This window comes from Tauraco erythrolophus, chromosome 11 (genome assembly GCF_009769465.1).
Source record: "Tauraco erythrolophus isolate bTauEry1 chromosome 11, bTauEry1.pri, whole genome shotgun sequence".
Classification (NCBI taxonomy): Eukaryota; Metazoa; Chordata; class Aves; order Musophagiformes; family Musophagidae; genus Tauraco; species Tauraco erythrolophus.
Genome location: NC_141475.1, coordinates 10,775,423 through 10,791,782, shown reverse-complemented (window position 1 = coordinate 10,791,782; position 16,360 = coordinate 10,775,423). Strand labels below are relative to the sequence as shown.

Sequence of the window (16,360 nt, the reverse complement as noted above, 5' to 3'; positions counted from 1 at the left end):
ATTGTCTTAAGGAATCTAAAATGAGGGTTGCTGTCTGCCATCTCTCTCAGCTGTGAGCTGAAATGTATAAGCTAATCATCCATCCATTATTCATTTACTCTTTTTTCTGTGTGTTTGTTATAAACCTAAATAAATAATACATCACTCTAGGCAGAACTCACTTACTGTGGGAAGTAAATGCTACTACTCACAGGATCTAAAATTCAGCACATGCATACAGGTGTAAAGCAAGGTAGGTCACTTGTGATGAGGTTTAGATGTGAATCAGAACACCCAATCTCCTCCAGCCCTGACATGTGAGACCTCACACCTTGTACAGCCGCAAGGTGGGCATGGCCCTGGCCAAGGGAGCAGGAGCACAGAGTATCCCCAAGGGCACACCTGGCCATCGGGAGAGGGGGAGATGCAGGATTAGACTGCAGCCAGCACATGTGCGTGATGATCAGAGCTACCAGACACGCATCTCAGGCTTCAGCTCCTACCCTCATACCCAGGGCAGAGATGACAGCAGCCCTGCTCAGAGAGCTGCATCTAACCCAAGGTCCTGAGCTGGGGGAAGGCCAGGCACAGCTCCACCAGTGTCCCACGTAACACTGCCAGCATGACAGCAGCATGCGCCTGTCTGCTCTAGGCTGACCACTTCCACAGACATTGGATATAGAGCAATACTAAGCCCTTGAGAGAATCCTACAGTTTCTTTTTTCTGCACAACAGGGATTTTTATTTACAGTTATTACACGTTTAAAAATTAGAGCTGCCTTTTAATGGCCTTCTGGGTATGTGGTGGTTTGTCTGATCTGCACAGCTGTAAACTTATCCTGGCCTCTCCCAAAGAAAACTAATCAGCTATTAATACCACATGCAAGAAACATGGATAACGCTCAGTGCTTAAGCCATTTTTTCCAAAAAACAGGAGTATATTATACTGTGAGTGAAAGCCATTTCCTCATCTTTATTAACTATGGTGCTTTGTCTATTCTGACTTCATCTACTTGCTAATTAAGCAGAAGTTTGCTTTGCATATCAATTTTTAATACTCCTTTTTTACAGTTAAGCGAGACTTGCAGCAGGCAGCTTGTTCAATTAAAAGCAGCTCTGACCTAGTTCCATGCAAAATAAATAGAAAGCCTGAAAGAGCCTCACAAACCATCTAACATTTAAGGAGACATGTCTAATGCTTTTCAGTGTTCACCAAGCACGTGTTTCTGTGAGCAGTGTAGGGTTTGGTTTGTTTTATACAATGAAACGCTGCGGAGATCACATCTGCCTGCTACAGACATGCAAAGATCAGCTCTGCCTTAGCACTACAGAGAGCAGAGGGAGGGGAAAGAGGCACTGCTGAAAACCTGCGTTTGGTTCATTTTCTGTGGCTTTCCTAAAGCTGCTAAGTGGGCAATCCTGGCTAGGAGAACAAGATTGGAAAAGAAAAAGCCCACACTGCAATTAATTGAAGATGAGCAAAAGAAGAGATGGATTTATACCAAAAGATCATCCACATCTTTAGAATAAAAATGTTCAATGAAAATGGTAAATGCTATAATCTGGTTTAAAAAAATAGAATAGAATGGCATAGAATAAAACAATTCTCTAAGTTTCAATAAACTTCAGCTGGCTTTATCAGTTACATAAAAGATGAAGTTTTAAAAGTTCTGCATGCTAAGACATACATTTAACACAGTTTGATGTCCTAGGGTAAGGGCAAAAATCCTCTTTATTGATGATTGATTGAAATACATGAAAACTTAATTTTAAGTCTTACATAAGGAGAACCATTTGATCCAAGATGATTATATTTTGGCAAACATTATAGAAGTAATGACAATACAAGACATCCTGTTTCCTATAGGGCCATAATTATTTCTTAATGATTTCTTTCAATATTGTGCTTGATCTTTCAAGTGTTCCTATTCTGCTGCAGATCACCTCACAGCCTCATTCTTTGGCTGAAAAGACCAAGTCTGAAAGATATGCATTGTTGTACAGGTGTATTACCAAAGCAAATAAAAAGCAATGTCCTGGGACAACCTTATCAGGGAGTCATGGTGGCTTCTCGGAGTAGGAGAATTGTGCTTTCTGCACCCACTCGAAGGGATATTGGTGTTCAGGTCACAGGCTGTGAGGAAGGTCATAGCTTTTCCCTGGTAGCTGGGAGCAACCCTGAGGATGGCTGTGTGAGGTGCAAGCAGGTTGATGACCTGCTAAACCGGGTGGCGCAGCTCCAGGATGAAGTGTTGGAGCTCAGGGAGGAGGTGAGTAGGCTAAGAAAAATTAGGGAAAGTGAGAGGGAAATTGACAACTTCCATAATCTGGTTGTGGCAGAGCTGAAAGAAGAAGTGGAGAGGTTAGAGGGGATCAGGAAATGTGAGGAATTAGGGGACAGGGGGCAATGGCACAAGGTCCCTGCTCGGCCTGGCAAGCGTAACTGCCTGGCAATTCCCCTGCCCCCCCAGGTGTCCTTGCGTAACAGGTACAGTGCTCTGCAAGGGGAACTGGATAACAGTGAGGATGGTGGTTCTGCCTGCTTGGAGGTGTCACCAAAGCCTAGTCGGACTGCCGTCGGCATTAAAACCTCATCAGTAAGGAATAAAAGACGGGTCATTGTCATTGGTGACTCACTGCTTAAGGAAACAGAAGGCCCAATATGCAGACCAGACCCACTGCACAGGGAGGTCTGTTGCCTCCCAGGGTTCAGAGCTAAAGATGTAAGGAAGAAGCTTCCTTCCCTAGTACGGCCCTCAGACTATCACCCCCTTTTGTTGTTTCAGGTAGGCAGTGAGGAATTAGTAAGAACCACTCCAAGGACAATGAAGGAGGACTTCAGAGCCTTGGGGCGCCTGGTCAAGGGATCAGGAGCACAGGTTGTGTTCTCCTCTATCCTTCCAGCTGTGGTCAATGATGAGGGATTAGGCAGGAAGTACCAAGAGATTAATACCTGGCTCCGAGCCTGGTGTGTCCGACAGGGGTTTGGGTTTTTTGACAACGGCTGGATCTGCAAGAGGCCAGGTCTGTTAGATAGGCATGGTAATAACCTGTCCCACAGAGGGAGAGGCCAGTGACGAGTGGTGTTCCTCAGGGGTCAGTACTGGGACCAGTGCTATTTAACATCTTTGTTGGAGACATGGACAGTGGGATTGAGTGCACCCTCAGCAAGTTTGCAGATGACACCAAGTTGTGTGGTGTTGTGGACATGCTGGAGGGAAGGGATGCCATCCAGAGGGACCTTGACAGGCTGGAGAGATGGGCCTGTGAGAACCTCATGAAGTTCAACAAGGCCAAGTGCAAGGTCCTGCACGTGGGTCGGGGCAATCCCAAGCACAAGTACAGGCTGGGCGGAGAATGCATTGAGACCAGCCCTGAGGAAAAGGACTTGGGAGTGATGGTGGATGAGAAGCTCAACATGAGCCGGCAACGTGCGCTGGCAGCCCAGAAAGCCAACGTATCCTGGGCTGCATCAAAAGGAGCGTGGCCAGCAAGTTGAGGGAAGTGATTCTGCCCCTCTACTCTGTTCTCGTGAGACCCCACCTGGAATACTGTGTTCAGCTCTGGAGTCCCCAACACAAGAAGGACATGGAGCTACTGGAACAAGTCCAGAGGAGGGCCACGAAGATGATCAGAGGGCTGGAGCACCTCTGCTATGAAGACAGGCTGAGAGAGTTGGGGCTGTTCAGCCTGGAGAAGAGAAGGCTCCGGGGTGATCTTATAGCAGCTTTCCAGTACCTAAAGGGGGCCTACAGGAAAGCTGGAGAGGGACTTTTACAAGGGTGTGTAGTGATAGGACAAGGGGCAATGGATTTAAACTGAAAGAGGGCAGATTTAGGTTAGATATAAGAAAGAAAATTTTCACTCTGAGAGTGGTGAGGCAGTGGAACAGGTTGCCCAGAGAAGTTGTGGATGCCCCATCCCTGGCAGTGTTCAAGGCCAGGTTGGACGAGGCTTTGGGCAAGCTGGTGTAGTGGAGGGTTTCCCTGCCCATGGCAGGGAGGTTGGAACTAGATGATCTTTAAGGTCCCTTCCAACCCTAACCATTCTATGATTCTATGATTCTGTAGTCAAAATAGCCAGGAAAGAATTTATTTTCACTCCAACTTTCTGATTGATTTTTTTTATGTGAAAATGTGAGAGTGAGGGTTTCTGTCCCCAGTTTTCACAACTAGTGTTCATTATTATCTCTGCATTTTCCTGACTAGCAACAGTTTCTCAGTTACTACTGAATCTGAATGAAGACATATGCTTTAGAAGAGATGAAAGTGGTCAAACAGTGGAAAAATCTCTCCATTCAAACTGCTGATATAGTTCAAAGTCTATTTCTCAGGAGAAAACTTGACCAAAAAAAATGTTGACAAGTTTAATATAGTCAGCACTTCTATGAAATATAGATATCTTGGAAGTCAAGCTTTGAAACTTAAGGTCATGAACTTTCTATAAAAATGTTTGTCTTCAAGTGTCTGTATAGAATCATAGAATGGTTCGAGTTGGAAGGGACCTCAAAGATCATCTAGTTCCAACCCCCCTGCCATGGGCAGGGAGACCCTCCACTACACACCAGGTTGCCCAAAGCCTCGTCCAACCTGGCCTTGAACACTTCCAGGGATGGGGCATCTACAACTTCTCTGGGCAACCTGTTCCAGTGCCTCACCACCCTCTGAGTGAAAAATTTCTTCCTTATACCTAATCTAAATCTGTCCTCTTTTAATTTAAAGCCATTGCCCCTTGTCCTGTCACTACATGCCCTTGTAAAAAGTCCCTCTCCAGCCTTCTGGTAGGCCCCCTTTAAGTACTGGAAAACTGCAATAAGATCACCTCGGAGCCTTCTCTTCTCCAGGGTGAACAGACCTAACTCTCTCAGCCTGTCTTCACAGGAGAGGTGTTCCAGCACTCAGATCATCTTCGTGGCCGTCCTCTGGACCCACTCCAGCAGCTCCATAGAATCATAGAATGGTTAGGGTTGGAAGGGACCTTAAAGATCATGTAGTTCCAACCCCCCTGCCATGGGCAGGGAAACCCTCCACTACACCAGCTTGCCCAAAGCCTCATCCAACCTGGCCTTGAACACTTCCAGGAATGGGGCAGCCACAACTTCTCTGGGCAACCCGTTCCAGTACCTCACCACCCTCAATGTAAAGAATTTCCTTCTTATATCTAACCTAAATCTGCCCTCTTTCAGTTTAAATCCATTGCCCCTTGTCCTATCACTACACACCCTTGTAAAAAGTCCCTCTCCAGCTTTCCTGTAGGCCCCCTTTAGGTACTGGAAAGCTGCTATAAGATCACCCCGGAACCTTCTCTTCTCCAGGCTGAACAGCCCCAACTCTCTCAGCCTGTCTTCATAGCAGAGGTGCTCCAGCCCTCTGATCATCTTCGTGGCCCTCCTCTGGACTCGTTCCAGTAGCTCCATGTCCTTCTTGTGTTGGGGACTCCAGAGCTGAACACAGTATTCCAGGTGGGGTCTCACGAGAACAGAGTAGAGGGGCAGAATCACTTCCCTCAACTTGCTGGCCACGCTCCTTTTGATGCAGCCCAGGATACGGTTGGCTTTCTGGGCTGCCAGCGCACATTGCCAGCTCATGTTGAGCTTCTCATCCACCATCACTCCCAAGTCCTTTTCCTCAGGGCTGGTCTCAATGCATTCTCTGCCCAGCCTGTACTTGTGCTTGGGATTGCCCCGACCCACGTGCAGGACCTTGCACTTGGCCTTGTTGAACTTCATGAGGTTCTCACAGGCCCATCTCTCCAGCCTGTCAAGGTCCCTCTGGATGGCATCCCTTCCCTCCAGCATGTCCACAACACCACACAACTTGATGTCATCTGCAAACTTGCTGAGGGTGCACTCAATCCCACTGTCCATGTCTCCAACAAAGATGTTAAATAGCACTGGTCCCAGTACCGACCCCTGAGGAACACCACTCGTCACTGGCCTCCACGTGGACATTGAACCATTGACCATAACTCTTTGAGTGCGACCATCCAGCCAATTCCTTATCCACCGAGTGGTCCATCCATCACAACCACGTCTTTCCAGTTTAGAGATGAGGATGTCGTGTGGGACAGTATCAAATGCTTTGGATAAGTCCAGGTAGACAATGTCAGTTGCTCTTCCCCTATCCATCAATGCTCTAACTTCACCATAGAAGGCCACCAAATTAGAACTACCTTTAGGAAAACCATTTTTATTAATGCTGTTCTCTTTATTGACTCCATTAATGAATGGGAAAATTTGCCTTTCGTTATAAGAACAAGTGTCCCATTTGTACAGCTCTCCTTCTACCACACTATGTTACTAGTAGAAGGGAATCGTGATGCTTTCTTAACGTTGGCCCTTCCTGAATTTTGCTCTCAGTTTTACAAAGCCAGGCACAGCATACAGGCTCTTCTATGCAGCCTCTGTACCAAACCTAGCTGGGTCAGGGTCCCAAGCACTATTTGCTCTGCAAGTTAACGCTTGAGGTTTCTCCTGATTACAGAATGAACCCTGTATGTCATTCTGCCTTTCTAAGCCTTTTAACAGAGCAAATCATTTTTGGCCCTCTCATTTCTAATTAGAAGTTTCATTTTGTGAACTGGTTTTACTCTTGCTAGCTAAGCAACTGTTAAGCCATGGCAGCACAGATTTCAGATCTTGAGGAAATATGTAGACTTGCAGATGGCCTTATACAGCTCCTGATGCCTGTGCTATTGCTTTCACAAGTGTGTAGAGCAGATAGTGTGGCTGGTACAAGTGTCTCTGTATGTCTTACAGCACATACAAATCAAATATAAATTAGGCAAACATTGCCCAAGCAGTAAAATGGCTATAGATTTCCTGGATAAGGTACTTTTTGAGTTATGAATCTAAGTCAAATACAAAAATAAATTACTTTTCACCTCCCTCAGAATTAAACACGCAGCTTCTCTTTTTCAGATAAATAGTTACAAGAACAATAGTTCTCCTTATTCATTCTTAAATGCCAGATAAAGTGCTAATTGCATGTTACTGCTTTAACAAAAAACCCCAAACTATTAGGGATGGATAATTCTGTTCAGAGAAGTAAAAGTAACCTGAACTTTCACATCAAATCAAATGTAAATGAACCTAACTTTTTAATCTGCATTATTATCCTGACAATTATTTCCTCAGTATTCCTGTACTTCTCCCCTTACCTATACCTAGTGTGTTTGTACACCCCTACAGTTTCATAGTTCAATATTTGAATCAATGTTACATGTAAAACCCAAATAAAGTGATTTCTGACTCTGATTTCTCTTGTTACTGATGGACTCCCGGAAAGTCCAGAGAAAACTTAAGGAGAAGCATATTCACCTTTTCTCAGTTAAGAGTCTAAAACTTTTTATCAGATTATGGGTAGATTAGATAACACACTGACAAAAATGTGTAGCATATCATGTGATCACCCACTATTTTTTCTTAGTCTTTGCATTGTTCTCTGCTACATTCTGGATACCCAAGTACCTTGGTTTGCAGAATGGTTTTGAAGGAACAGCAGCCTCAGACAAGGATAGGACCCTTCTTGCCATAATTTATGATGGGATTCTCTGAAGTATATCTTATCTCATACTTCAAGGACCTTTGGATTGGGCCTTTAATGACAGGGTTTAAGAATTTAGCTCACTCTGCCAGGAATCAAATCAGACATGCCAGAAAAAGTATGTTTTTTAAAAACAGATATATAAACCACTTAGCTCAAGAAATGTCAGTGTTCGTTACACAAATCAGTAAGGTAAAGTTATTTTAAGAAATATCAAGAGGAAAAGAAAGAGGAATCAGAAGTATCAGAGGATTTTAGAACCGAGGGAGGAAACCTTGTTCTTTCCTTTATCCCCCCTAAAGTTCCCATCATCATCTTTTAAAATCATATAGCTTCTACAGCTAGAGCTGTGTCACTGCAAGTACAGACAAGGCATTTAATTAAACTCCATTTCTTTTAAAGATGCAAAGACAGCAGCTCAAGAGATCATGAAATCAGGTTTCAGATCATAAGCTGGCATGTAAAAGACTTTCATTTAACAATGATCTCAAGCAGCTCCTCTGGCTATGACGTAGATATGCCAGTTTTTTGAAAAAAAGGCAGATTTTTGTTTGCAAAATTGTTTTTTTGTTCATGGTAAATTTTGAGGAAACTTATGTTCTGCTCTCTTTGAAACTTGCACAGTATTTCATCTTCCTAAAGCTCATAGACCTTCTCTTCGTGGTATGGTCTGGGGGACTTTGGCTATTTTTCCTAAATAAAACCGTGGTTACCTTCCCTCTGATTTAATGTAAGCAAATAAATTTAAGTGCTATCTCTATATACCTACCTGTGGAACATGTCAAATCGGTTCAAAGTGCTTTATGAACATCATGCTTCTTAAAAAAACCCACAATAAATGTAGGCCTTCCTACCAATGGTCTTTAATTTTAGTTTTAGGATTTAACAAACAAAACCACATTTGAATTCTAATGCAAAGAAAATCTGATTCTTAATTTAGTAAAAATGTAATTCAGGGTCCAGCGCTCAGTTATAAAGACAAGTTCTAGAAGATCTGGCAGCTGTCTTGAAAAAGGAGCTCTGCACGCCAAGGCCAAAGGCAGGAGCTCCAGCTGGTCCCTCTCTGGAAGTCATCGCTTCAGCCAGCCAGCCAGCCAAGCCGACCCACCAAAAGGTGCACGACGGTCCCCAGACACTGGTTTGATCTACGCTCTCATGAACTTGCTTTCTCCCTTTTGTAAAGCTAACACGCACAGCTATCTTTTTCACATCTGAACTGCAATTCCTGCTTAAAACTAACTCTTCAATTGCTGCAATATGAGATGATTTTAGTAAGATACTGTAATAAACCAAAGCTGACATCAGACATTTCCTCCATCAAGAGGCTCCATATTATTTTCAAATAAATTATCTCCAACTGACAACAGGTTACAGATAATCAGACAATCGTGGGTGCTACAGCTGCCACCCTCCGAGCTCTGGGCATGTCCTCTCAAACCTCTGGCACTGCTGGGCTGCCCGGCCTCATTCAATGCGGCTGCACCAACTTCCTGAGTAGAGGCTACGTAAATAAAACTGCACCATTCCTCTAAATCAATGTAGTTCGATTTCTATCCTCTTGTTTGTTTTTTTCCTTAGTTCCTTCTCAAAAAGAGGACCCTGATACCCTACACTGGTATCACCTTCCCTAAAAAATACAGTGCGAAGTTTTAAGAAATTGTATTTAGCAGTTTCATTGAAGGCAATATATGTTTACGGAAAACATCACCAGATTGAGCATTTTTTACCATTAATAGTGAGCCCCCATAAATCGGTTGTAAATTGCATGGTCCTGTTTGAAACAAAAAGACAATAAAGTCTCCAATACATCACCCTGCTATATGACTACACCATTTTGAATACAAGCTGTTCTAGTCACGAAGGACATGTTTATTTTCTTGAAGCCAGAGACACAGATGGTGTAAACTGGAGTAGCTCTCCCAGTTTCAAATAAGCGGTAGTGATTTATAAGTGCTGAAGATCTGGCCTAAAGGTCAAAATATTTCTCTGGCTTAGAAAGCTCTATTTAGGGGGGGAAAAAAAAAAAAAAAAAAAAAAAAAATCAATGGCACTTAGAACCTGTCATCATTATCCACATCCTCAAGTGCAGCACATGTTACTTTGCTTATTCAAAACACAGTGAAGCAGGTCTTGGTAACTGAGTTTAAGGCATTTTTTTTCCTTGAACAACTTTCAGACAATTCACATCTTCCTGTATATGAAATCTAAAGGGAAGCTGTCTTTTTCAGTGCTTTACCTGAAACCAACTTTTACTTGAAATCTAACAAAAAGATAATAGCTTTATCTCTATTAATTTTTCTTTTTACCCTTTGCAATTATTTCTTCTTTATAAAAAGAAATGTTGATTAAACTGCTAACCAGAAATTTTATCAAGCAGTCAAGTAATATAAACACAAGGAATAAATAAATCCATATACATCAATCAGAAACAGCAGCTGTTTCCAGAAAAATCTGAGCAATTATTTATGAAATTATGTCTTCTTCAATGCTTCTGTATATCGTCACAATCCCAGGAGGACGTGATTTTCTGATGAGCCTAAATCGCTGAATTAGAAGAGGAGACAATGTCATGGTACCAATTAGCAAAACCACTGCATATCATCTCAAAACGCATGTTTTCTGTTTTAATATCTGCACGGAACAAAGACATTCCTTCATCTTAAAAAGGGAGGGGACATCCCACCCATTAGTGACCTGAATGACTAAATGCTCTTAAAATAGACATACTCGCTTTTGTGTGAAAGCGGCAAGACAACAAATGACCTCATGTGTATTTCAATCAAGGGATGGGTACCTAACTGATTTATGCATTTGAAACAAGTTCTCAAACTTGGCATTATCCTTGATGCCGACAAAGAACTCAATTACTGGGCATGCAATGCAGAACGGGGCAGTGATGGTGTAGCTACGGCAGGGGATCAGCACCCAGGGACGTGCAAGCTGCCGGGCATGCTTTCACACATTTCTTCTCTGTACCTTTGCTTCTCAGCTCACTGCTTCTCCCTTAGAGTAAACCTAGGTGAAGTGTTGGTTTCCTGCTCTTTTGTGTGTTTCGCTGAATGACCTTACTGTTGTGTTATGATTTTTCTTTCCAATTATTTCCACATTTCAACAAGTAAGAGACTCCAGCTGGCCAGGCTAGCTGATGTGGATCAAAATATTTAGTCCAGTGCTCTCGTCTTTTCGCTAGGAGATCTAAGGATTCCTGGTGAAGGACAACAACAGGCATGGCTGAAGCAGCACTCAAGATCACTCAACTGCAAAACAAATCTTGTTTTTTTCCCAAAAGCTTGGTTCCTGAAGGATGCTGACCACATCTGGTCATCACTATGTTTACACTTCAGCCATTTTCAGGTCTGCCTCACAATATCTCACACTCACCCTGACAGGAGTCAGGTCTGTCCCTTAGTGAAGGGCAGAGTTTGAGAGACCTCAGTGACACCAACAGACCAGACAGCCCGAGACCTTTGTGCATGCAGGTGTACACAGCTCTTGCCCTGAATATGCACTCACAAGAAAGCACTTGCAGAAAGTACTTCTGATGCTGCAACTCTTCAGCTTGCTTATATCTTGATAGAAAGTAATTGACAGGCAAGGACAAAGCCTTCTTCAGGCTTAATTAACTGTGATAAGACTACATCCTTCCAGTGGTGAACAAGTGTCATTCTCTTCAAAGCTGGTGTTTTCTTACCCTCTACTCCTTTTCCTCTGGCACTTCTCCCTGCTCCCTCCTCTAGTCTTTGCTTTCAGATCTGCTTTCAGGACTGTCAAACGAGACGCAACTGCTGTGATCACCTGGTCTGATCTCATATATATCATGGCTCATCAGACTAGAAAATCTAACTTCTAGTGAAACAGCTGCTTCACCTGTGACAGAGAAGCCAATACACCTCTGGCTCAAAGATACAGCATCGTTCAGGAGTAACTTCAGTTTTGCGGTATTATTTCTGTAAAGCTGCAGCTATCTTATTAGACTGAACACAGTATTCATACCACATGCAGTCAATTGCTACAATGCAGAAAAGGGTTGGAGAATTAGGCTGACATCTCTTTATATAAAACTACAGAAAATGTATTAACCTAGAGGTTAGAAATGACGTAGGCTTCTAAATTTCAGTCTCTGATACTGACAACTCAGATATATAGTAGCTGAGCAATGATACGTAGTGGAGACACTATAATACTTTTAATGGCCAGCCTAGTCTTGCAAGCAAGCTCTTCCTCTTCGGAATACCAGAGGCTGAGCAGGTATCCAAATGAGCAGGTACGCACTGTTCAGTAGCATATGAAGTCCACCATTTTTAATCCTAACTCCACTAGAAAAATACATAAGATGAAATCCTGCCCTGTCTGTGTCCCTCATTCTGTGTTTCATGTGCAGAGGTGGAGGTTAAACAACCAAACAGACCCCCATGGGGTGAATTTTCATTTGACTCATTTCCCAAGCTCTCTTTTCCAACATACTGTTCTACCTAACAGGGAACCCAAAGCTGCTTTCTAGCTCCCTAGAAAGCATAGAATCATAGAATGGTTAGGGCTGGAAGGGACCTTCAAAGGTTATCTAGTCCAACCCCCCTGCAAGGAACAGGGATATCTCCAACTAGATCAGGTTGCTCAGGGCCTCGTCCAACCTGGCCTTGAAATGCATGAGCATTTCTTTTTTTTTTTTTTTTAAAAAAAAAGGTTTTTTTAAATTAAAAAAATTAAATTAAAAAAAAAAAAGGTAAAAATTTCCACTCTGACTCCACAATTTCTCCATGGGAGGCTCTCAGCTGCCTGAAATCAGCATGAGCTCCTTTTTAACAAGTTGAGCCACTTCTGCATCCCTCCCCTCCACACGCTATTTGACAGCTTATAATAAAATATTTTAGATTCCTAATGCAGTACCAGTCAGGAACAGGAAATGTTAATAATTATCTCAATTTTCAATCACTTTAACTGAATTTCCAAAGTAGCACGTTCACAAATTTCCTCCCTATATATGGCAAGAAGCTGAAGAGTGAAACTCTCCCTACGCAAAAGCCAAAGCAGCTGCGTAGCCCTGCGTAGCCGCAAGGAAAAGGGCAATGAGGTGCTGTGCATTGGGTGTGCTGATCTCACACCTCGAGCACAGTCAGGGCACATGGCAGAGGTAACCACCACCATGTTGTGCAGTGCATTAGGATGAACATTTGCAACACTTGCTCAAAACAGGCACCAAGTTCCCAGGATGTTACGAGGAAACTGAAGCCTTAACAAATGGAACAAACCAGTACAAAACCAGAAAGGGGCTGGTCCTGGTAAGGGTTTACAGGACCATTTCACCCAGAGAAAAATGGAAAGCAGCTCAGACGCGCACCAGCAGCTTCTCTGTTTTGCTTTTTAGGATGTGGGTATGCCTATAGGCACACAATTCAGTTCTATATTTTTGCAGAGTACAGCATGTTTCCATAGTGCAGAAAAGACAGAGGCAACAAACACAGCTCTAGAAAATCTGAAGACCATTCCCTCCCTCTCTCCTGCTGTAATTCCCGCTTTACTGAAGGACATGGGTAACACAGACACTCAGTGCATATTCAAAAAGCAAAGGGAATGTGCCATTCAACGGAGCTGGATTGAGCAGTCATACTTAAACACATTCCAGCTGCATTAGAAAAGGACACACTGAAGCAGCCCAAGGACACCAGGCAGCATTAGTACCTTTAAATGTTAGTTTCCCTCTGACCTCCGAGACTGACAATATATTTCACAGGGGGCTGCCAACTGTTAGGACATGCTACCATGTTACCCCACACGAAAGCAGGAAGGGTTAAAGAACAGTCTCTGGCAATTAATAATGTCTATCTTTCCCACTCTTTCACATTTTTCGTGCTCTATATCTTTCTTCAGATTTCCATAGGGGTTCTCTCCATTTTTCTGCCTTTCTTTATGATCATCTTCCACCATTTTTTTCATTTCTGATTTGGCCTTACAATTTAATTTTCTTTGTTCTTTTCTCCTCGCTTTCATAATTGTGCCACAAAGCATATTTAAGATGCTAACAGCACACAAGAGGATTTTTAGGAGAATACAGCACAATAACTGAACTGCTTATAAAATCCAGATACACACATCACAACTGCAGCTGGTGGATGCTGACTGCATTCAGCAACATGTCTGGGGCTTCAACAGAAGCTCATATCCTCAGAAAACGTGGCCCTGAGGTGACAATCTTCTTAATACACACTGATTTATCCCAATTTCCCACTAATGCAATTCCAGTGAACTCTACAGGAATAAAATGGAGCGGAATCAAAAAGGAAAAATGGCAGAAGAGCAAAGAAAATAATACAGAAAGGCTACAAAGCAGTTTTGCTTGTATATTAAAGCTGTTGACTGGACATAAGGTTTGTGCAGTCCTCCCCTCAAAAAGAAACTCACTCAAAAACATCACAAATTAAAAGCCAGCAAATACATTGAGTTCAGACTCAGATGCCAAATTTTCACAAAGCCAGTTGCAGCAATAACAATAAAGATGAGAGAGAATTTTCTCTGTAATTGCTGCAATATTTTCCAAATATACTCAGCTGAATACAAAATTTAGTATTGTGCTTTTTTTTTTTTGACTAGCATATGTGGCAGCGAGAGCTTCAGACAAGTCACAGAGGGCTGAGTTTTGGAGGATTCAATGAGAAAGTTACTTAAGACATGCTCAGAATAATTTTACATTAGAAGCAAATATTCTTAGTTTCCTAGCATGATTTCGAGAGAGCCATATAACTTCTTTTTTGTGTGTGTGTTTATTATCCTCAAGATTCTGGAAATTTTTCTGTATGCTGAGAGAAAATTACACTGAAGTGACAACTATAAAACCATGGCAGTCCCAGTTAGTCCTATGCTATGCATTTGTTGTCCCGTAGCTTAAAAAAAAAATAATCCAGAACTGTATGAATGCCTTAGGTTTCCAGTGTGATTTGTAGGAGCAAGATCTCTTTAACAGATCATATGATTAGTCCAGTCTACACTATCTATCACTATGTATAATCACAGCATGTAAATGTGACAGTCTGGTCACGTTTCATGTTCAAATCCCACAATTTAGATTCTTTATGGTGGATCATTTTAATGTAGAATTGCAAGACACAAAATGCTAGACGTGTATGTGTTTTCCATAGATCTTAAGAGTGTCTTCTACCTCTGTAATATCTGAGCACAAACCCGGTTCTTGCTCAGTGCAGTAATCCCATAGGATTAAGTCATACTGTAAATACCAGACAAATTACAATTGGATTAGATGGGCAGTCTGTTCATTTACTCAACACAGCTGCACTCCAGAGTCTTTTCACCACTGGTGTCTATTTATAACATGAATGTTTTGTCCTTAAAGTAAATGAACACAGTTTCTATTTCATCTCTCGTCTTACCATTTGTGACTAATAAGGAGCACATTTCTACCTCCAAAGCAGCAAGCAGAATGCTCCTTGAGAGGCCAAGAAGAAAGCTGCTCTTGGTACAGATCTGCAGGGCAAGATTTATGTTAAATTTATCAGTGAAAAGTCCCTTGAAAGGTCTGCATTCAATTTCAGTCAAGTGGATATACAGAATATCTTTCTGGAGGTAAGTGTAAGACAGCAGCAGAGATTTGCTGAAATTTCCCAGGACTTGCCATGTTTGCTCCAGAAATTTCATAGGTTCCAAACCTCACACTTATGCCTACATTGATGAGCATAAAACTGTCCATTTTATGAAGGTCATCAGGTAGATCTGGTGCAGCATGGGGTTTACAGGGGATTTCTGCTCACTTACGAATAAGCAGCATGTTTAATAATGTTCAATATTGTCTGCACTTTGCCAAAACCTCCTTACCACTTCACTGCAATTATTTATAAATGTCACATTGAATCTCTCATAATTGTTCCCAATTACAAGTCATCTTGCCTTTTAGGTACAAACTTGCTTCCATCCAGCACACAAATCCAGTGTTATTGTATTTTTATTATTGTAATCTCTTCGTAAAACCCTACTGAATCATGGAGCTAAGACCTTCATAAAACAGTATCTATGATAGCAGGCCACAAATATATTAAAGACAAATTAAGCGAACTGCAGCACCAACTCGTACTCTCAGTATCCTGCAAACTCCGTTCTTGCCTCCACCTGATTTCAGAGTCGCTATTCCTGATTTTCACAGAGAATAAAAAGAATAAAAAAGAATAAAACTGTTGAGGCAGTGGAGCCCATGTACCAGAAGGAACACTTTGTACGCCAACTGAAACCATTGCCATCAAGCTTCACCATACTTACACGTTTGCAGGTACTCACTCAGCTGCAGAGGTGTGAGGCAGGGAACCTCCACCCATGAAAACCCAGATGAGGTGTTCTTGTGAGCCCTGGAGCATGCCCCAAAGCGGTATGACCACACTGCAATGAGTAATGTAACAGAGTGGCACAAACACAAGCAGAAAGGCAGTGCAGAAATCACTTCTCTTCTGTAGCAATATGGTAGCCTGGAAACCAGAACGCCTTCCTTTATCAAGTATCAACCAGTATAGTTTATCACATGGTATTTAATATGTTACAGTTGTCAAATAGGTATAATATAGCACTTAAACAAACATGAGATCAGCTGTTCTCCAAAGTCAGCTTTTCTGTCAGGCAGGTGTCAAGAATTCAGTCATACACTGATTTTAGTGAGGTTGGAGGAGCCCACCTTGCTCTCTGACAAAAGGTGTTATGGCTGTCTTCTGCTGCAAGACGCTCTCTCTGGCACCACTGAACGGGAACATATTTTCAACAGAAATACTGGTGTCAGGTTCTGCTTTCACTCACATCTGTGACTCCTGCTGATTTCATTAGGAGTTTCCATGTTTCACTAGCTC

General features: G+C 42.4%; 1 protein-coding gene across 1 annotated transcript in view; it reads right to left on the bottom strand.

Annotated features, from left to right (window-relative positions):
- NYAP2 (neuronal tyrosine-phosphorylated phosphoinositide-3-kinase adaptor 2) overlaps positions 1 to 16,360 on the bottom strand; it is a 137,654-nt gene that overhangs the window by 39,681 nt on the left and 81,613 nt on the right. The window lies entirely within an intron of this gene.